The 23,382-nt window shown below is 45.5% G+C and overlaps 1 protein-coding gene across 6 annotated transcripts in view; it reads left to right on the forward strand.

Moving 5' to 3' along the window:
* The window catches only part of MYO18B (myosin XVIIIB), a 397,224-nt gene that overhangs the window by 225,606 nt on the left and 148,236 nt on the right, over window positions 1-23,382 (forward strand). The window lies entirely within an intron of this gene.

Below are 23,382 nucleotides of genomic sequence, written 5' to 3' on the forward strand. Positions count from 1 at the left end.
TCCAGACTTTGTTTTCTTGCTCCATTCATTCCACTCCAATGGCAGGATGGCCTCATACAAAAGAGGAAAGAACCAGTGTTTATGAACTGCCTCTCTTTCACTGGGTCTCAACATCCATAATATCCTGTAATCCTCATGTCAGCCCTGTGAAGTCAGAATCCTTGCCCCCATTTCACAGATGAGGAAACCAAGCCTTCTGAAAGGGGAGGTGACTAGTCTAACGGCACATTTAGTAAACATAGAGCTGTTTCTGGGCTCTTAATAGCAACAACAAAAGTGAAAAATACAAATGATGATTCAAGCCACCATGTGTGAAGTGTTTGCCACCGACTAGGTTCTGAAGGAAACATTTCTCATGTAAATTCTTGTTTCAGAACCCTGAGGTAAGTGCTATCTTGATGTCCATTATATGATGCACAGAGATACCATCTTGCCAGATCGAGGTCCCAAATGGTACATTTGCTTGCCCAGAGTCACACAGGACTAAGAATTTGCACCCAGGGCTGCCTGACAATGTAGTCTCTGCTTTTTGTCACCAATTCATACTTTGCCTCCAGGATGGTCCGAGAAACACTATTTTTTTCTGGAGGCAGAGTCTTGCACTGTTGCCCAGTCTGGAGTGCAGTGGCATGATCTCAGCTCACTGTAACCTCCACCTCCCAGATTCAAGCAATTCTTGTGCCTCAGCCTCCTGAGTAGCTGGGACTACAGGCATGAGCCACCACATCTGGTTAATTTTTTGTATTTTACTAGAGACAGGGTTCCACTGTGTTGCCTAGGCTGGTCTCAAACTCCTGAGCTCAGATAATCTGCCCACCTCGGCCTCCCAAAGTGCTAGGATTACAACTGTGAGCCACTGCGCCCAGCCCCAAGGAACATTTTAAAATTTGTTTCCTGTCTAATGGGAAGGCTTCTCCATCATTCAGAGTGTTGTTCTAAGAAGCTTCTGCACAGGTCACAGAACATCTAAGAGTCTCTTCCACCTTTTCTCCATGAGGTCAGACATCACTAAGGTTTCAGATTTCTGATTCCGTGACCTGGGGGTTTCTGGCACCCCCATTCTCTACCATCACACAGCCTTACAGAGACACCCACAGAATGCCAATGCCTGGCCCAGAGGTCTCTAAATTACACTCGCTTTCTCTTTCCTGCATTGTTCACTCTGCTGTTGTGAGAGGTCTCACCAACTTGTTCTTCCTACAGCAAATATGTTAATATGTCTTGGGCTACTGTCTCTCACAGCCACTGTCATCCCCATCAGCTTTGCCCCTGACAGGCCGGCTGCCTGGCTCTTCTGTAAGGGGGCGGGAAGGCGCCACACAGAGACGGAGGTTCCCAGACAAGGTCCAGGCCTTCTGACTGGCAGTTCCTCCACGCCCACGCCCAGAGCCCTGGGAGAGAGAAAGGCTCTTTCCTGCAATTGACAGGATAACTTGCTCATTAACCAGCCCCGTTTCTCATGCAGCCGAGTGTCCCTCCTGCACGCTCTGGCTGGAAGGAGAGAACATCCGCTGCCTTTCTCCTCTGATGTCTTCTTTAGCCAGGCACTCAGGCATTCTGGACAGATCAAATAGTGATTTTCTTCCTCTCTGTCCCTTGATCTCTTATTCTCTGTCTCTTCTCTCTTTTTCCTCTCCCTGTCCCCATTCCTGGGGCCATATTCTGATCTTGAAAGGCCCTGGAATACTGAGAAGATTATAGCATAGCCCCTGCATAGGAATCATAGTGTAGCCCCCACACAGGAATCAAAATGGACACAACACAAAGCCTTCGAGAGCTTGCATGCCTGATGAAATTAGACCTGCGTCTTTCTCCCATCTCCGATGGTGAGATTCTGGAAAAGTTTATCGAAGCTCAACTTGTCTCTTTAGTTTGGTGGGTGTAGTTGCGAGGAGTGTTCATTTCCTAAAATTGTCAGAGAAATTATCAAAAGTGCATAGCTTAAAACAACGGAGATTCATTCTCTCCCAGTTCTGGAGGCTGAAGTCTGAAGTCAGGTGTGAGCAGAGCTGCGCTTTCTCTGAAGACTCTGGAAGGGCATCCTTCCTTGTCTCTTCCAGCGTCTGGTGGCTCTGGTGCCCCTTGGTTTGTGGTTATATCCCTTCAGTCCCAGCCTCAGTGATGGCTTTCTTCTCCGTGGATGTGTGTCCAGAGGAAAGAACCCCCCTATCTTTTTCTTATAAGGACAACTGTAATTAGATTCAGGGCTCACTCTAAATCCGTGTTGATCTCACTTTCAGATCCTTACTTTAATCATATCACAAACCCTTTTTCTTTTTTCATTTTTTTTTTCTGAGACAGAGTCTTGCTCTGTCGCCACGCTGGAGTGCAGTGGCACAATCTCAGCTCACTGCAACCTCTGCCTCCCAGGTTCAAGCAATTCTCCTGCCTCAGCCTCCTGAGTAGCTGGGACTACAGGCACGCACCACCATGCCTGGCTAATTTTTATATTTTTAGCAGAGGTGGGGTTTCATCACGTTGGCCAGGCTGGTCTCAAACTCCTGACCTCAGGTGATCCACCCGCCTCAGCCTCCCAAAATGCTGACATTACAGGCGTGAGCCACCACGCCCAGCCTACAAACCCTTTTTCTAAATGAGATCACATTCACAAATCTCAGGTGGACTTGTCTTTTGGGAGGCTACCCTCCAAGCCACTGATGATTAATGATCAGACCTGTTGATTTTACCCTATTTAGGTATTTTACAAATTCACCCCTCCTGACCCATTCTTGCTTCTGCTGTCTTTCTTTAAGCATCATCCCCTCCACTCTGGGCTTCTCTAGTGACTTCTCACTCGTTTCCCCACTTTCGCTCCAGTCTTGCTCCTCCCTGCAGGAGATCTTTCAAGAAGGAGCATAGCTCACTGTGTTATTTCTGTGCTAAGAAATCTTCTTTGGGGGCGGATGTGTTGGCTCATGCCTTATAATCCTAGCACTTTGGGAGGATGAATGAGAGGATCACTTCAGGCCAGGAGTTCATGGGCAGCATAGCGATACCGCATCTCTATGAAAGAGAGAGAGAGAGAGAGAGAGAGAAGGAAGGGAGGGAGGGAGGGTGGGAAGGGAGGAGAAGAAAAAAAAGAGAGAAGGAAAGAAAGAAAGAAGTTGGAAGGCACATTTCAGCTTGGTTGGCATTCTGGAGTTATCCAGCACATGCTGTCATTTCCTTAGTGATTCTGCGGAAGAACGAAGCTCCATGGATAAGGTCAGGCTGGCAGCCTCTTCCAAATACTGGTTGTCCCAAAACTCACCAACATATTTGCTCTCAAATATTTCCTTTACCCTTGGGCTCTGGGAAATTTCCACTGGGAAGAACGAGGAAGTCATACATTCTTGTATCACTCAGGATTTATTCAACAAATACCTATTCAGTACCAACTATGGGCATGGCACAGGGAGAGGCAATGTTGAGGAAGGGCGAGGAATCATAAGGTCCCTGCTGTGCAGAAATTTTCGGTGTGCGCAAAACAGGGCTCAGTGGGAGAATTAAGGCCTCACTGTCATTTAAAGTGGAGTCTTGCTGCAGAGGCCCCTCCTATGGGTGTGCCATCCTGGTACTGTCCCTGGCTTCTCAAGACGATCCTCCCACGGTTTGTGTCCATGCCATCAACCTGCCTTCCCTCATCCCATTTCTGTAAGAGAAGGGGCAGCTTCTTTGTGCTGTACGTTCTCTCTAAACCACAAAAAAATCCTGCAAGGCAGCCAGAGCTTTCCTTCAGGCAATATGTATCCATAGTTTTTACTAGATGCTGGATACCCAGTGAGGAACAGCACACACCTTTGCTCCCCAGGAGCTCATACATGGAAATATATGACTGCATGAGAAAATACAACTACGACCATTGCTAGTATACTTTGTATAAATATGGAGTTTCCTCCATAATGAGAGCTCAGAGCTGTCACAGGCAAAACAAGGGGGCAGGCACTGTGATTTGAGGGATTTTAGAAGGCCAGTTGACACCAAATCTCTCTCTCATGCCCACTGTCACTGCCACAAGTCCATTTCTTTGGGCAAAGTATTGCCTTCTCCCTCTTCTGTTTTTTAAAATTATTATTGTTATTTGTATTATTTTTAATTGAGACAGGGTCTTAGTAACCAAGGCTAGAGTGCAGTGGCACAATCGTAGCTCATTGCAGCCTCCAACTTCTGGGCATAAAGGATCCTCCTGCCTCAGTCTTAGTGCATACCACTGCATCTGACTGAGTTTTCAATTTTTTAGTAGAAATGGGGTCTCACTACTAGTTCAAGAAGACAGGCTGGTCTTGAACTATTGGCCTCAAGCGTCCTCCTGCCTCAGCCTCCCAAAGTGCTGGGATTATAAGCATGAGTCGCCGCTCCTGGCCTGTCTTCATTTTTAGAATTGAAATCCTCCCTGGGAAGGATAGAACAAATTTCCAAACTCCATAGTCCAAGCATTCATTTATTCATTCCGTCACCAAATGTTTACAGAGTTGTTCTATGTTCAAGTCCTTTGCAGAAGTTGTCCTTTTTACCACTTAATGTCAACCTCAGCAAGTGGAGAACATAGAGGGGCCAGGGTGTGGGGTTGTCCAGGGCTGCAGGGTCAGGAAGGGCAGCAGGGCGATTAGTGTCCCCACGTGTCCAGTGCTAAAGCTATCATCAGGTCACCCTGCTGCCCTTTCAACTCAACCTTGCTGAAAAATGGCTCTGCTCTGGAGCCCGAAAAAGGATCCAGTGCTCTGGGCCCTGGTGAGCAGCAGGAAGGATGTTGATGGATCTCCTGTCCACATTCCTTTCTGCCTGTCCCCAGCCTGTACTATTTGTCACTGTTGGTGTTGGTTTAAAGGACTGTGAGTTGTTGCATGTGAATGATTTATGCCCCCAACGGACTCTGCTGCACATCCGGATCAGGATCAATTACCCCGCTGGTAGAACGTTGCTTCCCAGAAAAAAGAAAAATGAGGTTTTGCCATTAATTTTAGTAAATGTACTATTCCTGGAGACTCCAGGAGCCATTATAGAGAAAATAATGTTCTGGCTCTAAATCATTCCAGTCCCTTTGTGATTACAGCGATGAAACAACTCGTCTGTGGATGTATATCCTGTTGTTTTCCAGTAGTTACAGGGCCCAAGGGAAACCCCCGCTCCAGGACTGGGTATCTGAGGGGTGTCTGAGGAAGCTGGAAGCCCTGATGCTGATGGGAAGGCCTGACTTCAGCCTGCCAGGTGCACCTGTTTCAGAAGCTGCACCCGTTGGGTTTTACCCTTCATCGCCTTGTCCTGATTAGAGAATCAGGCCTGGTTTCGACTTTCCCCTGATCCAGGTGTCCTTTTCAGAAGTTCCCCAGCGACTTGGATGGTTCTTACCCTTCCTGCATCCACCCAGCGACCTGAGCTAGAAATCGCAGCAACTTGTCTCCCTCTCGCTCACACAGCTTAATGATCAACCCTGTTGATTTTACCCTATTTAAGTAATTTTCAGATTCACCCTTCCTGACCCATTCTTGCCTCCGCTGTCTTTATTTAAGCACCATCCCCTCTGGTCTGGGCTTCTGTGGTGACTTCTCACTCATCTTCCCACTTCTGCTTCAGTCTTGCTTCTCCCTGAGGAGATGTTTCAAGAAAGACGCATAGCCTACTGTGTTATTTCTCTGCTAAAAAAATCATCTATGGGGCTGGATGTGTTGGCTCATGCTTTATAATCCTAGCACTTTGGGAGGACAAGTGGGAGGTTCACTTCAGGCCAGGAGTTCAAGACCAGCCTGGACAACATAGCGAAACCCCATCTCTATGAAAGATGGAAGGAAGGAAGGAAGGAGGAAGGAAGGAAGGAAGGAAGGAAGGAAGGAAGGAAGGAAGGAAGGAAGGAAGGAAGGAAGGAAGGGAGAGAGGAAGGAAAAAGAAAGAAAGAGAGAGGGAGGCAGGGAGGAAGGAAGGAAGGAAAAGAAAGGGAAAGGAAGGAAGGAAAGGAAAGAAAAAGAAAATAAGGAAGGAGGGAGGAATTAGCTAGGTCTGCTGGCATGTACCTGCAGTTCCAGCTACTCAGGAGGCCGTGGTGGAGGATTGCTTGAGCCCAGGAATTCGAGGCTACAGTGAGCTATGATTGTACCACTGCACTCCAGCCTGGGTAACAGCCCCCAACAAAAAAGAAAGAAAGGAAGAAGGAAAGAAAGAAAGAAAGGAAGGCAGGAAAGAAAGAAAGAAAGGAAGGGAAAAAATGAAATGAAACCTTCTATGGGTCTCCACTGCCTTCAGAGCAAAGCTCAAACTGCTTCCTATGACCTACAAGAAATCCAGCCTCTAAATGTTTCCTCCTTTGGCTGTCTGCTTCTCATCCCCTCACCTGTCCTACTTGAGCACAAAGGCTGGTGTTGAGGGTGCTATACTTTGAATGTTTGTCCCCCAAGCCTCATGTTGAAATCTGATTCTCAGTGTTAGAACTGATTCCTCACAGGAGGAATTTGGGTCACGGGGCAGATCCCTCATGAATTGCTGGTGCCTCCTCATGGTAAATAGTGAGTTCTCACTGTGTTAGTTCTGACCAGAGTTCCCCACTCGCCCTGAGAAACGGCTGTTGGAAACAGCCTGGCACCTCCTCCTCTCCATCCTGCTTCTGCTCTCACCATGTGATCTCTGCATACACCAGCTCCCCTTCCCTTTCTGTCATGAGTGGAAGCAGCTGAGGCCCTCACTAGACACAGATGCTGGTGCCACACTTCTGTGTAGCCTGCAGAACCGTGAGCCAAATAAACCTCTTTTCTTTACAAATTACTCAGCCTCAGGTATTCCTTTACAGCAACGCAACTGAACTAAGACAAGACCCCAATGCCGTGTTATTCCGTGAGTCACCACCTTTATCCTCATGCATCCTGCTGCCTGCCTACACACCCTTCACAACTCAAATATCAGATTAAACACCTCCTTAGTGTTCCCTTACCCCTGTGCCCACCCCATCAATGCGTGCGTCACCCTGTTATTGTAGTTGCCGACGTTCCTGTCTTCCTAGAGAGAGAGACCCTGAGAAAGGGTTTTATTTGACTCTGGAGCTGCAACCTCCTTATCAGAGTCAGGTATAGGGTAGATGCTCAGTAACTGCTTGCTTAATAATTATCTCAGCATTTTGACGTTTTACATCTTAACAGAATGGCTCAAAAAAGTACATCTTAGAAACGGGGAATTTTAGATCAACCAACTTTTGTTTGTATCTTACTATGTCCTAGCCCTGTGCCTGCTGTTATGGGAGATGCAGACATGGATGGACTAGGGACTGTACCCTTGAACTGCTGAGGACCTAGAGGAGGAGAGGCACCTGCCCCTCAATAACTCTGACACAAGGTGGGATGTGTGGACAAAGGAAGAAAGGGTTTCATACCAGCAGGAGCCCTGCAGGAGACTGTATGAAGGATACATCATTCATCTGAAACTTGTATGGAGTTTCTTGAATGATAAAGCAAATGCTGGCTGGCAGCTTTGGGGGAGCAGAGATCCAGTCATGTTTATCATTAATCTCTCACTTGCATTCAGCAAATGTCCAGTGAATGCCTGCTGTGTGTTAGGCAGTGTCCAGGCCTCCAGACAGTTGGAGAGAAACCAGATAGAGAGAAATAAACAGACTCTTCACCCCTTTCTGTTCATTCTTCTCTTCCTTCTTTCTTGTTGCAGCTCCTCTACTGTGTGCCAATTGCAAAATCTCTTCCTCCGCCCTCTCCAACCTGTTTTCTTTTGCTTTCCTCGTTTTTTCTTAGCTCCCATTTGTCTAGGGTTCGACATGCTCTCTCTCTCTCTCTCTCTCTCTCTCTCACACACACACACACACACACACACACACACACTTTCACACACACACAGACTTGTTTTTACTTAGGAGGAGGGTGCATGTTAAATTCTAGGGCTACTACAATAACAAATTATCAAAAACTGGGTGTCTTAAAACAGCAGGAATTTTGGCTCACAATTCTGGAGGCTAGATGTCTGAAATGAAGATGTTGGAATGGCTCTTCTCCCTCTGAAGGTTCTAGGGGAGAATCCTTCCTTCCCCTGATGGCTCTGGGCATTCTTTGGCCTGTGGGCTGCATCACCCTAATTTCTGCCTCTGTCTTTACGTGACCTTCCCCTCTTCTCTTTCTGTCTCCGTGTATATGTCTCCTCTCCTTCTAAGGGCACCAGTCATTGAATTTGGGGCCCTCCCTAATCTTGTATAACCTCAGCTTGACTAATTACTTCTGCAAAAACCCTATTTCCCAATGAGGTCACATTCTGAGTTTCTAGGTGGATATGGATTTTGGGAGGACACTATTCAATCTACTACAGGGTGATTGAAAAGAGCACTGGTTTGGATTCTGATACCGCAGACAGCTAAGGAGTCTGATACCTCAGACATTGAAGCAACTCAGTTTCCTCATCAGTAAAATGGCTGTAACATGGCCTATGTTATTGGGTAGCTATGGGAATTAAATGAGATAATGTATATAAAAATGTCAAATGACAGCTCATAGTAAGCACTTAATAGACAGTACTTTATTTTCTTCCTTCCTCTTCTTACTCTTCGAGTTTCTGACTTTCTATCTCCACTCAAGCTTTATCATATGCTACCAACTCCACTTCCATATCCATGCAATGCCTGTGATGGTGGATGGCAGGGTTGTTAATAAGATCTAATATTTGTTTATAATATACTGCGCGGTGGGTACTGGGCTAAGTACTTTACATAAATCCTCTGTTTTGAGAACTTGTTTGGAGGTTTGGAGGTATACCCTTGACCAAAGATTGGTCTTCCTCTATTGGAGACCATCATCCCCTTCAAACATGTGGCTTTGAGAGGGACGCCCTTTTGGTGTGGGGGGAAAGTGAACACCCACCCAGCCAGCCAGGTCAGCCAGACCAACCCTGGCGATCAATGGGGTGACAGATGTCACAGCCAGAATGCTCTCACATCCGAATCCTCGATTTTGAGCCTCACCCTTGGATGTAATTGTCCTTATTTTATCATTAAGGAAACTAAAATCCAGACAGTTGAAGCAATTTCTCCAGTCCCATTTTCAGTAAGTGGCAGAGTCAGAGTTTGAATGCGAGTCTGACTGACTCAGTGAATTTTAGATACATGGTACTTACGTGTTCAAGTACAATGTTTTAAAATGAATGATGTGAGATTGCTTCTGAGTCTGTAATCTAGAGGTTGCCAACCTCGGCATTATTGACAAGATAATTATTATATAATTATTATTATATCACATAATTCAATGTTGTGAAGACTGTCCTGTGTATGGTGAGATATTTTTTTTTTTTGAGACGGAGTTTCGCTCTTGTTACCCAGGCTGGAGTGCAATGGCGCGATCTCGGCTCACCGCAACCTCCACCTCCTGGGTTCAGGCAATTCTCCTCCCTCAGCCTCCTGAGTAGCTGGGATTACAGGCACGCGCCACCATGCCCAGCTAATTTTTTGTATTTTTAGTAGAGACGGGGTTTCACCATGTTGATCAGGATGGTCTCGATCTCTTGACCTTGTGATCCACCCACCTCGGCCTCCCAAAGTACTGGGATTACAGGCGTGAGCCACCGCGCCCGGCCCTATGGTGAGGTATTTAGCAGCACCCCTGCCCTCTACGTATTAGGGGCAAATACCATTTCTGCCCCATTTATCATAATCAAAAATGTCTCCAGACATTGCCAAATGTCCCCTAAGGGGAAAAAATCACCACCTGTTAAGAACAATCTGTCTAATCTAATCTTCACCATAACCCTGAAGTTAACACCCGTGATAACACTCCATTTCACAGATGATTACACTGAGGCTCAGGATGGTGCTGTGCCCAAGGTCACAGGGCAGCTGGAGAAGGGGGAATGTCAGGAAAGGAGAAAGTCAAGAATGGAAAGAGGCAGAAACCAGACTCCCTACCCTTGTAGGAAAAAAACCAGTAGTGGTTCCAGCAAAATCCAGTCTCAACCTTCCTGAGACCCAGAGGCGACTTCACAGCAGAATCTCATTCTGAGTGGAATTGAAGGCCTTGCTGCAGACTGTGTACTTTTAATAATGTTTAAATAAAACATGGGAGCATGGGTGTGATCTCCTCACCGAGCCTGGCTTGTCAGCCGCCTGGGCAAAGTCATAAATAGTTAATAGACAACCACTTATGGTTCTACTTCTGTTAAATCTAGCATCAATTATATATGGTTCATGCATTATTTATTTGGTGTTACTTTGGGGGTGTATCTCCCACCTTCAGGGGGAAAAGTGTAAAGAATGGGAGGTCTAGAGCACATTCAAGGATAGCTGTGAACGCCTTGTTCCCCTCTGTACTGGTCAATTTCCCTCCAAGGAAAAAGCCCATTGATGATTAGGAGGTGAAGAGGATGTGAATTTGGATTAAGAGCACTTTACCAGACCACCAGGAAAAAAAGACTGGGCTGGTGGTGTGTTGGTAAATGTTTAACCACCACCTTTCCAGGGCAGTTGGATTCCTGGCTTTTAGTGTTTGCCAATTTCTGTGGTGTAAATTCTTTCTCCAGGGCCGATTTCAACCGAACTACATGATGTCACTGAAGGCAGAGTTAGGAAGCAATGCACAGTGTGCATCATTATATATAATTTCCACCATCTACATACAATAAGACCTCCCGAGTAGCTGGGACTGCAGGTGCGCTCCACCACACCCAGCTAATTTCTGTATTTTTAGTAGAGACGGGATTTCACCATGTTAGCCAGGATAGTCTCTGTCTTTTGACCTTGTGATCCACCTGCCTTGGCCTCCCAAAGTACTAGGATTACAGGCGTGAGCCACCACGCCCAGCCTACCTTTGTTTTTCATATAATTTATTTAGTTGTAAGCTTTTATCATTTAATCATTAATAATAGCTGTGTTTGACAACTGACTTGCAAAATTCCCAAAACTTTAACCAACAGCTCTTGCCCGCCAGGATGAGCTGCTTCCCACACACCCGTGACCTGTAATCTCCTTGGGGTGGTGTCCCCATAACCTGTTAGAACGTGGTCGGTGGAGTGGAAGGAGTGAAAGTTTGGCATCAGAAGGCTCTTAATCAAGTCTCATCGCTCACTGACTTTCTTTTTCAAGCAAGATTTCTTCACCATTAGAAATCTGTCCTTCTGAGCATGTTCTTTTAACTCATGTGTAAAATAGGTGCAATCACATCTCCTGGAAAAGACTGAAACAAGTAATTCATGCCATGCTTCTAGCTCTGCCAGTCACGTAACTACCCCTGAAAGCACACCTCTATCCCTGTTCAGTTTCTCCTGCCTTCGGAGAATCTCAACACAGCAGGTGGGGGCCTTAGGAAGCCCAAAGCCAGGTTCCGTTTTTTTTTTTTTTTATTTGCTTTAATTTTTTCCACCTCCAAACCCCATGTTTTTAGAAGTCCCCCTCCGTCTACTTACTCCATGGCATTCACCAAATCCACAGTGAAGGGGTTCATTTCAAAAAGCCCTTGGTGTTTTTCCCCTGCAAATGGCTGTGAACTTGAAAGCGTAAAGATGAATTATTCTGTCTGGGAACTGAAGTATTTAAAAAGGCATTCCATATGGAGGGCATTTGGGGCCAAGAGCCGGGTGTAAATAACACGTTTTATGGCTCTCCTGACAGGGAGATAGCCCTCCTAATTACTGCCCCGTTATCTCAGTGGGATCCGAAATGACCCAACACGCTTACAAACTCCATGTGCACAGACTTCCTTTTAATCCCTGCTCCTAATGGCCTCCCGCACGCTCAGAGAGCTGACAGGGGAAACCACGGGTATTTCTGTCACTTCGCTCCTTCTAGGCACTGTGGTCTCCTGTTTGTCTCCCTACAAAGGTTTCCATACAAAAGAAACTTGGTCCTAATAGGCATTTAGGTGCTGCCAGCCTCAGACACATTTCTGAAGGTGAATTCTCCCAAGCTGTGTTTATTTCACATGGTGAATGTGCTTGTCTCAATTCAAGAGGTGTTACCATCTAATGAAATGAGTTTCTTTGCGTCTGCCTCTGAGATGAGATATCTTGATAATAAAATCTATTACCAAAAGCCTACCTAGGAATAATTGGGCCTATTAATCCCTGACTTGTGGCTTTGTTTCTGAGTTGAAAACAGGCTCTCAAGCAATTAATCAGAATTTAAAGTTGCTAATACCAATTACGAATAATGCACGGAGGCTCGAGATGGCAAACAGGAGCAGATACTAATCTTGTCCCTTGAGATTTCATCAGCTGAACTTTCGTCACTTCAGACTTGCTGGAAATTAGAGCAACTTAGCTCTGCGAAGTTAATTACTTAAAAAAGAAAGGGGGGAGATATTGATTGAATATGGCAGGTGTATGTTAAATTATTCAAATAAATCCAATTTATATTGCTTAGACCAGATTATGCTTTGCTTAACTGTATGCCAGCGAGGCTTAGGAAGGTTAGTCTTCGTGGCAGAAATCTTGATCATTGTTATGATTTGACATCTTGAAAAGATAGAGGTTCCAAGGAAATCCAGGGGGCCCCAAAGTCAGCCACTTCATTTCTTAAAATTCATTTCCAAAGTGTAATTTGGTTTGAAGGGTAATTCTCTTTTTAATGTTCCTTTTGGACAGAGCTTAAACAATAAGAAAGGGAGAAATCTCAGAATATGAGGACTAGCCAAGCAGTCGGGAAGCCAAATGGTTTTATTGGGAGAACTGGCTGGTTTGGAATTGGAAGTGTATTTGGTGGGGAGAGACGAGTATACCTTGTCTAGGTTATGGCTCTTTTAGTTGTCAGTGACAGAAACAAAATTCAATTGGCTTAAGCAAAAGGGAATTTATTGGTTCATGTAATGAAAAAGTTTCATGATCTCTGGTTCAGACTCAGTGAAAGTCAGGGACTCAGGTGACACCAACATGCTGTATTCAGTGTGCTGGTTCGACCTGTATCTGTTTGCCTGAGCTGACTGTGTCCATCTCTTCCGTGCTCAATGGCATCAAAATGGCTCAATTCCGTGCTCAATGGCATCACATTGGTAGCTTGATATTGGCCATTGTGGGATTATTTACTCTATGGAAACTGGCAGATGTTACAGATCAAGGATTTCTGCTCATCCCCACAGTCAGTTTTGAACAGTTACCGGCATACCACCAACTGAATCTCTCCCTCCCTGTCTCCTTGGAGTTGGTTGCCATTCCCAGACAGACTTTCCCTTCCTAGTGACGGCAGAGTAAGGCTGACAAACAACAACGCTATCAACCTCAACAAGAAGAGGGCCCCTTCCACCCAACAGCGCAAAGGCCAGGAAGTAGAATCTCATTGAGTCTGATTGGACTGGTTTGGGTTATATGCCCACACCTAAACCCAAGCACTTGTACTTGAAGGGTACAGTCTGGATTGAACAGTTCTGGGTACATGCCCAGCCCTGAATCCAGTAGTAGAGCCAGCTCCACCCTAGCCATGTGGATGGAGAGTAGAGGCAGTATAGATTTCTCCAAGAAAAATGGAAATGTTAGTGCCAGAAGGAGGAGAAATGGTTTTCAAAAAGCAAAGCCTTCGGATGTCCACTGCAGAGACCACATCATCATCATCGCCATATCATCTTTTTCATCACCATATCACCATCATCACTGCCACCATCACCACCAACTCATCATTTCCCCCATCCTCATCACTCTCATTGTTACTACAACCATTGCCAACATTATCTTCATCACCACCATCATCATCACCATCATCATCATCACCATCATCATCACCACCATCATCATCATCACCATCATCATCACCACCATCATCATCACCATCATCATCACCACCATCATCATCACCATCACCATCAGTCATCAACTTCATCGCCACCATCATTATCATCACCATCATTACTAGCACCACCATCGTAAAAAGTATTATCACCCTCTCACCACGGTGACCACCGCCGTCATCATCAGATCATTATCAGAGTGAGACCAGAATCCAAGAGCGCTGTGGAGCCCCTTCAAGAGTATGCAAGCCCTGTGATTCAGAGCAGGCATATAAACCTAGGGCAGTGGTTGAATTATTTGAAAATTCCGGATTTGAATTCCCATTTGAAAATTCCGGGAATGATGTCCCCAAATGCTGAATACCCCACCTTGTGACCCATGAGTTCATAGATGCCTCGTTTTTTGTGCTCCGTGTCCTGAGTGTCAGCTTCATTGGAATTCTGCCCTTTCTCCAGCCTTGTCTTGGCTGCATTCCAGGTAAATGACTCGGAGCCCATCCTGCTGCATGTCGCCACTGCCGCCCGCTTGGATAATTAGAACCAACACATTCATTTCCCTAACAGCATTCTCATCTCCCCCTCGCAAAGTTTTCAAATGGAAAAAGAAAGGCAAAAACAAGCTACATCTGTCCTTGTTCAGGCAATTTGCAGCTGTCTGCAGCTGACATCCACCCAGCTGGGCGGCAGAACTAGCTTTCCTGTTTGCTTTTGGTGGAAGATGATGTGGTTGATGCTTATTAAAGTTTGGCAGCGGTTTGGAGACAAAGCGTCCTGCTGGAGAGAGACTTAGAAACAAACACTCAGGGGGAATCCTTCAGGCTCCTGCCTTTGTGAGCTAATTGCTTGGTGGGTGGGGAAAAGAAAAAAGACTGATGTCATTTTTCAGCAAACAAAAGGAAAGGAACTCAAGAAATAAGATGATTTTCGGTTTTTGCTTCTTTCTGAGAGCTTGCTGAGTTTCCACGCAGGTAGCAACCAGGTGCTGTGATCCAGGGACTGGCAAGTGTTTTCTGAATAGGGCCAGGCAGTAAATATTTTAGACTTTGTTCCATACTGTCTCTGTCACAACTACTCAGCTCTGCTGTTGTAGCACAAAAGCAGCCCTAGACAGTACTCAAATGAATGACTAGATGAGCGTGGTTGTGTACCAATAAAACTTTATTTAGAAAAACAGATGGTGGACTGGATCTGGCCCACAGGCTGTAGTTGGCTAACTCTTGCTCTGTGCTCCACTGGAAGAAGAATGGAGTTGGAGGCAGTCAGCGGAGCTAGGTTTAAATCTTGTCGCTGTCTCTTCCAGGCTGTGTCAACTGGGCAAATCACCTGCCCTCTTTGAGTCTTCCTTTCTTCATCTGTAGAATGGGTTGTCAGGTAGTTGGGAGATCAGAATGTTTTGCACATATTAAGTGGTCAGTAAATTGTAATTCTTTGTAGTACTCACCCCTGATCCCAGCCCAGAAACATAAGAGAGTAAAACCAATAAAGAAGGCGGTCTGCTTTCCTGCTGGCCTCAGCTATGGTTACAGTTCAGTGGTGCGGATCTTTCTGTAGCTCATTTGAGAGTCTGGCAGCTCTGAGTTTCCCAGGATGATCCTTCTGTTGCCTGCTCCTACCAGTGCCTTCCCACACCAAGATGTCTTCCTGCGTTCAAACTATTTCATTTCCATCACAAAGGCATGGCCTCAGCTGGAAAATCCCAAGAACGCAAATTAAGATTCTGTTTATGCACTTTTGTTGTTTGGAGAGAGCAGTTTTTGTTGTGGTTTAATGCTGGGCCAACGTTAAAGGCGTGTCTGTAAGCCAAAGACACGGCTGCATGTCAAATCCAATCATCATGTTTGCAGTTTAACTGGTATGATTTTCGGACAGGGTCCTAGGGACAGTTCAGACTTATGTGTGCTGATACTCGTAGTTAAGATTCACTGAACCTGAAAGGGCAAAAAAATAAAACCTTTTTTTAGTAGAGATGGGGTTTTGCCATGTTGGCCAGGCTCATCTCGAACTCCTGACCTCAGGTTGTCCACCCACCTCAGTCTCCCAAAGTGCTGGGATTCGTGCCACTAAACTCCAGCCTGGGTGACAGAGTGAGACTGTCTTAAAAAAAAAAAAATTCATAGGAAAGTGTGATCAGAACCCCGATTTGTGATTCTGTGGTTGGTTTGCTTCTGTTAAGGGTGTCAGCTGGAGGTTGATTTTAAGTTGCATTATGTATAGCTTGTATTTACTTGTTATTATTACTTATGTAACAGCCTATCATTTATACCAGGCCTGAGCATACTTTATACCTCATGTCATTTAATTCTCTTCAATTTCGTGTGATTTATGGCTATACTTTTCAAAGTATATTTGCAGATCAGCAGCCTTGGCTGTAGAAATGTACAGTCTCACACTCAGCCCCACACCTTTGAGTCAGAATTGGCTTTTTAACAAGGTCTCAGGTGACCCTTAGGCACAGCAGCACAGCAGGACTCCTGATGTAGGTATTTCATCAGCACTGAATTGCAGGCGAGGAGACCAAGGCTGAGAGAGGTTAGGGACAAGATCTCGGCCGGGTGCAGAGGCTCATGCCTGTAATCCCAGCAATTTGGGAGGCCGAGGCAGGCGGCTCACCTGAAGGCTAGAGCTTGAGACCAGTCTGGCCAACATGGCAAAACCCCGTCTCTACTAAAAATACCAAAATTAGCCAGGCGTAGTGGTGCATGCCTGTAATCCCTGCTACTTGGGAGGCTGAGGCATGAAAATTGCTTGAACCTGGGAGGTGGAGGTTGCAGTGAGTGAAGATTGTGCCTCTGCACTCCAGCCTGGATGACAAAATGACTCTGTCTCAGAAAAAAAAAAAAAAAAAAAAAAGAGACAGAAGAGACAGGATATCCTCCCACACGGATCTCACCCACACAATCCACTTCACAATTTAGCTTGTGGTTTCTGCCTCTGTATTATAATTTGGTTTTTTATTTTTTTGCTTCTAGATCTTGTTCCTCAAGGACACTATCTACTTCCTATTGTTAAACATCACTTTCTCCTTGGCATTTTCAGTGTGGGGTCCAGAAGCTAACCACACACTTGGTAGGTGCTCCAATATTTACTAATTTTTTTTGAGTCAGAGTCTCGCTCTGTTGCCCAGGCTGGGGTGCAGTGGCATGATCTAGGCTCACTGCAACCTCCCCCTCCCAGGTTCAAGCGATTCTCCTGTCTCAGCCTCCAGAGTAGCTGGGACTGCAGGTGCGAGCCACCACGCCTGGCTAATGTTTCGTAATTTTAGTAGAGACGGGTTTCAGTGTTAGCCAGGATGGTCTGGATCTCCTGACCTTGTGCTCTGCCTGCCTCTGCCTTCTAAAGTACTGGGATTACAGACATGAGCCACTGCGCCCGGCCAGTATTTAGTAATTGTTGAGTGACCCCATGAAACATTCACACATGCAAAAGTGAGAGCTTGCTCTTAAAAATGGGGTGGTGGTAACTGTCAGTATTAATCAAAAGGGTTTCCTGAGCACATCTGTCCTTCAGGGCTGTGCATTTTTAGATATAGAACCTCTTAGAACCTTCGGACCATAGAAATACAGAACGTAGGATGTAGGACAGAACCCAGTGGCTCTTGGCCTGGAGTTCCTCCAGTGTTCTCCCATGGGGTGATTTTGGCAGATAGAACAAGTGAAATGCAGTAATTTCTCTGATATTTAGATTATTTTCTATCTCTCTATAACATATATGAATACCCTAGAATGGTGGTTTGGCAGCCACCAGCTTCATAGGGTTATTTAAATTTAATTGATATGAAATAAAATTTAAAATTCAGTTTCTCAGTCACACCGGCCACACATCAGGTGATCAATAGCTACGTGTGACTAGTGGCTACCATATTGGACAGCAAGCATGATCTCAAGCAGGCATAATCCTGTGTGCATAATCCAAATGCTTTCTCTTTGTTCCCATCTTATTTGCGGTTCCCTCCCAGACTGCTCCCTAGGGTGGAGGTGGCTGGGCCCAATCCCATACGGCTTTTCTCGTCATCCTATCATTGTCACAAGCAGGGGGACCTGTTTCTGGAGAAATACATACTCAACTGAGCCTCATTTGATCCCATAGCTCTTTTGGGTCAAACCTCAATTGTGTCTTAGGTCATCCTAGTCTTCGGACAGCGAGGGGGCAAATGTTGCCATCTCCCATCTGTATTTCATCCATTTTTCCCACAAGGTACCATCAACTTGCATTTTTTGAAAAATCAATTTACTCACTAAACTCTTTTATGTCTGCTAATTACTGTTCGTACCTTTTCTTCCTCTAATACAACAGCGTCTCTTAAGTGCCAGTATGGCTACTTGACAATAAGACCCGCCGAATCTCAGCATCTGGAACAATAGCATCCTAGGACTCTGATGTATAAGAGCTTACAGCCATCAAGCCAGAAAATCCTAGGATTAATAGAATCTTGAATCATTCGACACACATAATATTAAAATCTTGTTAAATAGAACCATGTGAATTTTCCATTTGCATAGGTCACAGATGGTTCGGTATAGCTGATTGTAACTGGCTCGACATAATAGAAATAGGGAATATTGAAATCTACACATTCTTAGAATCGTTAGCTCCTAATGCTACCAAGTTCTAGAACTTTAGGATTTTGGAACAGGAGCCAGTGAACTTTTTCTGCAAAGGGCCAGGTAGTAAATATTTTCAGTTTTGCAGACCACAGTCTCTATCTCAACCTCTGAAGTCTGGCATTAAAGAGTGAAAGAAGCCATAGTTACTGCATAAATGCATAGTTGTGCTCCAAGAAAACTTGGTTTACAAAACCAGGCAGGAGGCCAGATTTGACCTGAGGGCTGCCAATTGCTGCCCCTGTTTTGGAACATAAAACAGAAAGGCAGCCGGCTGCGGGTGCTCACACCTCTAATCCCAGCATTTTGGGAGGCTGAGATGGGCAGATCACAGGGTCAGGATCTCGAGGCCAGCCTGAACAACATGGTGAAACTCCATCTCTACTAAAAATACAGAAATTATTGTATTTTTGTATTTTTACAAAATTTTAGCGCCTATAATCCCAGCTACTCTGGAGGCTGAGGCAGGAGAATTGCTTGAACCTGGGAAGTGGATGTTGCAGTGAGCCTAGATTGCGCCACTTGCACTCCAGCCTGGGTGACAGAGCGAGATTCCATCTCAAAAAAAAAAAATCTGAAAGGGTCCCACTAAGCACTTGGATTTGCACAGGAAACACACAGACCTCTCAGTGGTTCCAAAGGGTCCCATTCAAATGTGGAGCCATTTGAAGCCCAGTTTTGGTTGGTTCAGTCCACTGTCTGTTTCAGGGCAGTGTCTGGCCTACAGAGAGGGAATGGGGGGATGAAGGAGCCTTTGGAGGCTGTGACCAAAGTGACCCCTGGCAAGGGGAGACAGTCAAAGAGCCATGCCCCAGAGTTAGAGAAAAACGAGGGAGGCCCTTGGAATCAATGCCTGGCTTCCAAAGTGCTGGAAGACCTTGTGAGTCTAGCCCCTCAATCAGAAGCCAAAGATGATCTTGAGTGCCTGGGAGGGCAGAATTGATGGACCTGGCAAGAGTCAATGGGCCCCAGCTGCAGAGTGAATTTGATGAGGCTGTTCATCCAAGGGGCGTGCACAACCAGGCCATAACCTTGAGATGTGGAGGGAAAAGAAAGAGAGCACACTGCTTAGCAGTTGTTTTTCTTCCCTGCTGAGTCAATAAATGAATAAATGGACCATGAGTGGCCAAGTGGCTGATAGAATTTTAGACTCCATCAAAGGAAGATCGCAAATGTATATGGAGGTAACTTCAATGTCTTTATGTTCTGCTGCTGTCAGCCCCAGCATCCTAATATCATGGTCTGGAAGGCATCTGAAAGGGAGGCAGAGGGCAGCCTGGGGACTAACATTTACTACATGTCTACTATGTGACAGGCACTGTGCAAAGTGGTTTCCATACACCATCTAATTAAATCTACACTTTCAACCTCATGAGCAAGGAAATATTTTTATCTCCATTTTACACATTTAACAAAAGAGGCTTACAAGAGGTGAAGTGATTTGCCCAAGGCCAGATAGCTAGGAAAGATTGACACCAATATATGTGATCACTCCAAAACATATGCTCTTAACCACAATATCTGCATTTCTCCAGTATCACCTGTACACAGATCACCTGGGGGTATTGCTAAGGTGCAGATTCTGACTCAGCAGGTCTGGGCAGGACCTGAGATTCTGCATTTCCAACCAGCAACCAGGTGATACTGATGCTCCTGGCCCAGAGACCTCGTTTGGAGCAGCTGGTACTGTATTATACTTTCTCTTTATACCAGACCCTCCGAAGTCATGAAAGGGGTAGGTTTACGTTTTTAAGATGACGTCACACAGTAAGCAGTGGTTTGTCCTGGATTCGAATTCACATCTGTCTGACTCCTGAGTCCATTTCTTTCAAAAATAAAGTCTACGTCTACCCTTATGCCTATAGCTTGATCCCCAGCTGGGGGTGATTTTGTCCCCCCAGGGAACATTAGGAAGTATCTGGAGACATTTTTTGGCTGGCACAACTTGGGTAGGAGGTAATGCTGATATCCAGTGGGTAGAGGCCACAGATGGTGCCGGGCATTCTGAAATGTACAGGATACTCCCCTGCAAAGAATTATCCATTCCCAAATATCCCTAATGCCGAGGTGGGAAAACCCTGCTTTCTAGCTCAGTGTCTTTTGGTCAGAAATAAAAATCCACCGAGAACCTCCCTCTTGAGGCCATTCAGTGCACTTAATTTAGAGTGAGTGGACATTTCAACCAATTCCACTAAAAAATGGCCATGGATAAATAAGAGCCGTAACTACCAAAAGAGTCCATTGTGCAATCAATAGCTGGAACTTTCCACTACTTTAAGATGAGGGCTCGATGCTCACAGCTCTGTAATACCCTAGTGCCTCAGCAGATGGAAGCCAATCAAGTCCAGAAATCATTGTCTTAATCTTAGTCATTAACATGCCTGGCCTCACGCTGTTTATTGGCGTCTTTTGCTGTTTTGTTGCATGCTCCGTTTTCTCTGATGGTGGCTTTTGCCTTCACCCCATTTCTGAGGGAGACAGCCTTGACTCTGATCCCAGCCTGGGGAAGGCTAGGATCTGGCATTGATCACCAATACCAATATCTCCGTTCCATGTGCTCCCTAATCAATTCTTGGAAGAACATATCTAATATTACAAGACTACTGATGAGGCTTGATTTGCCTGGGAGGGATGGTTTCCCCCTCCTTACTTGAGCTCAGTTAAGATGTTTCTTTGGCCAGTGGAAAATGATGATTGGGGCTTCAGTTGTTACGAGGTGATGGGATATGCCTGAAGGGAGAAGTGGGTCTCTGAAGAACAAAGAAGCAGTGTGATAGATAATTATCTCCTACGCATTCAGCTCCTAACAGATTACAAAGCACCTGAATGTAACTTGGGCTGCACAATGCTCTGTACTGAAGATAGGGAAGGAATTCACATCTATTGTAGAGTTGAGGGGCCGACTCCTCATTGGTACCTGGGGAGTCTGAATGGATGTAGGATCAATTTCCAGGTCTTGCACTGAATGTCGTTCTCAGTCTCATCTCTGTGCTGTTTCTCCCTGGCTGTGCAGATCTGCATAGCCATTGGGATACAGTCATTTTAATCCCAGGTGGCCTGGATGGCCTTATTCAAGGGGTGATCTGATTTTCCAACTCCTGTATTTGTAGGCTGTATCCGCAACCCACGTCGTGTCTCTCTGCATCTGCTGTGAACGTATATGGATGCTACGCTGGGTTAAGGCCTAATGTGCCCCAGGGGGTTGGCACATTGGCAATACCAGTTGTATCTCATTCTTGAGCATGTGGCTGGACAGTAAGGAAGTGGGACATAGGATGAGCATGTTTTGGTGGAGAGGAGACAAGAGGGACTTGGAGGCCCATGCTGGGCATTACAATAGTTTGGCTAGTAAAGTTTAGGGCAGATTCCTGGGTGGAGAGAATGAGGGGCACTGGGAAGATTGGGGTGAGAGTGAGAAAGCATCAAAACAGAGGAGACCACGAGGTTGGCATGTTTCACAAGCTGTCAGTCAATAGTTCTAAGAACAGGAAAGGGAGCTGATGTTTATTAAGCATTTGTTATAGTCTATGCAACGTGTCAAACACTTCCCCTCATTAATGACTCTTCAACTAGTCCTATAGCACAAAAATGCTATTATTATTCCCACTTTGCAGATGAGAAAACTGAGGGCCAAGTGGGTGACAAGACTTGCTTGGGGTCACATTGCAAATGGTGGAGCTGGGTTGCAAGCTCACATCTGTGTGCATCGAAGGTCCATGTTGGTAAGACCTCCTGCATACTGCCCAAGTCACGAATTTAGGGCAGGAAGAGTTTAAAGTTGAGGTATTTATGTGGTGATTTCTAAGTTCCGAGTACCGTGCTAGGCATTTGGGATATAAGGCTGAGTACAACACTATTCGTAAGGAGATCGATATGGTAGGGAACTAGACATTGGCAAATAATTACAATCTGTTGGGATATCTGCTTGTCCTAGTGGCTTGTACCAATGCTGGGAGCATAGAAATGAAAGAAGCTAATTCTACTGGAGGGAGCCAGAGAGTGTGTCATACAGGGGGTTATCATGGAATGAGGTCTTGAAGGATGAGTAGAGGTTCACTTGTTAGAGAAGGGATAAGGCAGAGCAGAGCATCCAGATGGAGGAATGGTAGGTTCAAAGGCATAGAGGCGTAAAAGAACATGGCATGTTTGGCAGCTTGGGAAGACTCTGGGAATTACTGATGTGGGGTGCAAGGTGTGGGCAGCAAAAAGAAAGGGTGGTTTGGGACAGAGACTGTGAAGGACTTGATATGCTAAACAACAAAGTTTGGATGCAGGAATGGGGGAGATGACTGAAGACTTTTCAGCAGAGGAGTGACGTGATCAGGTCAAAGAAATTCCTCCTTGGATGCTTTGTGGAGTTCAGCTGAGAATGGGCTAGACTGATGACAGGAACACCGGTTTAAAACTATGTGAATCCTGGCCGGTGTGGTGGCTCATGCCTGTAATCCAAGCACTTTGGGAGGCCAAGGCAGGTGTATTGCCTGAGGTCAGGAGTTCGAGACAAGCCTGGCTGACATGGTGAAACCTCTACTAAAAATATAAAAATTAACAGGGCATGGTGGTGCACGCCTATAGTCCCATAGACTCAAAAGGCTGAGGATTGCTTGACTCTGGGAGGCAGAGGTTGCAGTGAGCCGAGATTGCATCACTGCTCTCCTTCTGGGCAACAGAATGAGACTCTTAAAAACAAAACAAAACAAAACAAAACAAAACCCTATGTGAATTCTTAGGAGATAATGATGAAGACTAAATTTACAAAAAGAGAGCAGAGGGAAGATGCAAGAGATTGTACTGATGAGATACCTGAGGCCTAGAGAAGGGATCCAGGGTAAGTTATACATTGTTCCCATGGGAAACTTCTTTGGAAACAAAATCCAATGGCCACTTGAGAAGTTTCAGAGTCCATTTTCCCTATTTCTGCAATCACATGGGCGGGTGGGCTGAGAAGAAATGTGAGCTGCATTTCCATTTAAATTGAAATAAGACATGTCAAAGGTGGCGTAGTAATTACCAGCTGGAACAATGGCAGTATGGTGTGGGAAGTGTAGTGTCGGTATATGCGGTGCAGATAATTTTTGTATTCGAGACTTAATTATGTCAATGTAATTATTCCCCTGTCAGG

This window comes from Callithrix jacchus, chromosome 1, assembly GCF_049354715.1.
Source record: "Callithrix jacchus isolate 240 chromosome 1, calJac240_pri, whole genome shotgun sequence".
Lineage (NCBI taxonomy): Eukaryota > Metazoa > Chordata > Mammalia > Primates > Cebidae > Callithrix > Callithrix jacchus.